Source organism: Camelina sativa, chromosome 1 (genome assembly GCF_000633955.1).
Source record: "Camelina sativa cultivar DH55 chromosome 1, Cs, whole genome shotgun sequence".
In the NCBI taxonomy this organism is placed as follows: domain Eukaryota; kingdom Viridiplantae; phylum Streptophyta; class Magnoliopsida; order Brassicales; family Brassicaceae; genus Camelina; species Camelina sativa.
In genome coordinates, this window is record NC_025685.1 from 13,084,260 (window position 1) to 13,087,910 (window position 3,651).

Consider the following 3,651-nt stretch of genomic DNA (forward strand, 5'->3'; position numbering starts at 1 on the left):
TCGCAAATTTGTCGCAAACCTTGAATATCTAATTTGTAAAAACCATCAAAATAATGTTAAAAATTAGTAAATTCACCTTATGAACACATTCAAATGTATTTCAGAATAATTCTATTAAGTTTTGTAATATTTATAAAAACTTATTATCCTAACTTTGCAATGGATTTGCTATGGCTTTCGCAAATCACTCGCAACTCCATAGCAAATTTGCTATGGAGTTTGTTCTCGCAAAATCGTCGCAATGTTGTGATGGATTTGCGAGGAAAGGGACCTTCCCAGCGAATTTGTCGTAAATGCGTCGCAAATGAGCAGCGGATTTGCGACGACTGAATTCCTCGCAAATTTGCGAGGGATGTGTTATGGTTTTTTATTTCCTAGTAAATTCCTCGCAAATCTATCGCAAATTTGCGAGAGCTGTACTCCGTCGCAATGTGTCCTCGCAAAAGGCTTATTTTTTTGTAAATCAATAAACCATATTGTATGATATTAGATTAAGAAAAATTATATAAGTTTATAAAATATTTGTATCTAAGTTATACCATTATATATATCTATATATATATATATATCTTATTCTCTATAGTTCAAAATGATTATGTATTAAAAACTTTTGACAAATTTCATGTCATTTTGGAATCTAACTGTAATATTTGATAAGAACATATTGTACTTAAAAAAAAAAAAGGAAGTCAAGAGTCAAGTTTTTGTATACGGAATATATTTAAGTGATACTTATATTGAAATCTACAGTCAGCATTTAGTTCCCAGAATAAAATATTTATACACTACGAATTAATACTATTTCCTAATAATGAAAGTCTTATAATTTTTAGCATTAATTAAAAATAAAATCCAGAATGAAAACATTATTTTGGTGTTTTTGACTATGACCAAAAAGTTTATATTATTCTCCTATATACAGTAATAAATTTTACATCTTATCTCTTTCTTTTGACTGGCACCAATGTTAAAAACATTCTCTCTTTATCCCAATTCTATTTAAACAAACTCTAGCATCATATTTTTCACATATCCAACAAAACACAAAATCTCAAAAAGAGAGAGAGATCAAACTAACAGAGTGACCATGGCAAGAAAAAAAATAAAACTTGCGTGGATAGAGAATGACAACTCAAGAGTCATACGTTCGAAAAAAAGGAGGGAAGGGTTACTGAAAAAGATAGACGAAGTAACCATATTGTGTGATGTTAAGGCGTGTGTCATCATGTTCAGCCCTGAGGAGGATTATCCAATGGTGTGGCCATCTCTTAAGCAGGCTCGTGACCTCCTAGACGATTTCTTTGCCTTACCAGAGATCGAGAAGAAGAGAAAAGAGACGAGCCTCGAGTCATACCTGAAAGAGAAGACAAAGAAGGTCCACGAGCAATTGATGAAAACTCATAAGAAGAACCAGAATTATGCCATTGATCAGCTGATGTTGCAACTACATCGTGGTCGTAGTATTGCAGATCTTAACTTAAATGAGATCTATGCATTAATATATTTCTCAAAGGATAATGTCATACTTCATAGGAAGAGGCTACATTTCGTGCAACATTCTCCTCTTCGAGATCCACCGGTTCCTTTATTTCATAGGAAATTTGAGGAGTTTGAGACCACTACAAATGATGTTTTTGCAAGAGGTCATCAAGAAGATGAGAGAGCGTGGAATACTAATGAAGCAATGAAAGAGATTAACATTAATGCTGCAATACCGGGGAATCAAAGTTGTTACCTGATAGATCAGTGGTTTCCATTGCAAGGAAATAATATCAATGGAAAAACCAATTTGGAGATGGAGCCGATTGTAGCTCCTGTGATATCTTTCCATGGTTTGGTTGGGTCGGTTTCTCAACCACTGCAACATCATAACACCAACAACAATCCAAGTATGGCTATGAGTCAACCAAACCAATGCCCGTATGATTTCATGAATCCTGAGTTTGGGGGTCAAAGAGAAAGGAAGCATTGTTAACAATGGAGACTCACAATTTCAAAGAAGGAGCAACACTATAGAAATCAGTAATGATATTCGTAGAGAGTCACCGGCTAAGGAAGCAACCGATGGGGAAGATAATGATGATGTGATGCCGATTGATATGAATAAGGTTTGGGAAGAGATTAACAATAATCATTTCTAGACTTATATAGGTGCTACTATATATGTTTGGTATGAAAATTTTCAAGTTATGTTTGTTTATCTTTTTTAGGAATATGGAGATTATGAAATAATTTTAATGTTATTCTAAAATTATGTCTTTGTTTGCTTTTGTTTGGAATAATGGAAATTTATATGATTTTTTCTTGTCATTTTAGTTTATATGATGTTCCTTTTTATTATTCTTTTTTTTGTCAAACAGGAATATTCATTCAATTAAAACTTTAAAAGAGTGAAGTTCATACGACATGATACATGAAGATAAAATAATACAATAGAAATAAAGATAACATTAAATTTACATTTTAATGAATAAATTAGATTAAGAACGTTTGATCACTTCATGATTATTGTTAGACAACATAATTTTAACTTTTAAGTATAAATTGTTTTTTAATTTTTTTATTTATAAAATATATAATGATATATATATATATATATATTGTTAATTAATTTACTCAGTTAACTCAGTGACCAGATAGGTAGTCCGGTTCATAATCCGGTTAGGAATTAAAAACATTGGTTTTTGAGGAGGGAATCATGGCGCCAAATGTTTAAATAGGCGAGATGATGACACGTGAACTCGCCTCAATCTGACGGTCAGTCTTGAAAGAATCTCAAGGTCAAAATCGTCTAAACATTTCTGCGTCGTCCTCGTCATCTTCAGGACTCGCCACTCTCTCTCTCTCTCTTTCTCCAGAAGTTTCGATTTTTTGTTTTCTCTCAGTATCCTCCGATAGTACCTCAACTATTTTCCGGCGACCTACTTCCGATTCTTGCTCTCGCACTTCAACCCGAAGCTTTTGGTAAGCAAAATTTGTCACTCTTGTTGATATTATCCGCTGAACACAGATTTCTAGGTTTTTTGTTCTTGTTTCGATTCATGGCTTTGTATCCATAGGGATCTTTGTTGCGTTTCATTTGTATGGAGATATCTAACTCGTGAAGAATAAAACGTATCTTTAAGGTTGTTGTGTTGAGTTTGAAAGTTTCAATTTGAATAAGTCGTAGTCCTGATTTGTAGGACACGAGCTCTAGTCTTTTTAGTTGCGTTTATTTCGGTTTCTCAGTTGTAAGGTTCTTATAAGAACCAAGCTTTGTTTCAGTTTAATTACAGAGAGAGTTTTTCCCAGTTTTTGCAACGCTATTCGATCCATTTCTTACAAGTGGTATCAGAGCTTTGCTTGTCACAAACCTGAGGAAAACAACATAGAGAGAATGAGTGAAAAAGACATGTTGATTGTGCCTAAGTTCGATGGAGACTATGAGCACTGGGCGATGCTCATGGAGAATCTGCTCAGATCCAAAGAGTGGTGGGATCTCATTGAGACTGGAATTCCACGGCAGGAGAGGAATGTGATTCTCACCGGACCACAAAGAACAGAGTTGGCGGAGAAGACTGTCACAGATCATAAGGTGAAAAACTACCTGTTTGCATCCATCGACAAAACGATCCTCAAGACGATTCTAAAGAAGGAGACATCCAAGGATCT

At 34.1% G+C, this 3,651-nt stretch overlaps 2 pseudogenes; both read left to right on the top strand.

The window, feature by feature from the left end:
* On the top strand, window positions 213-1,975 carry LOC104707535 (annotated as a pseudogene).
* Window positions 3,377-3,651, top strand: part of LOC104707542 — a 3,335-nt pseudogene continuing 3,060 nt past the window's right edge.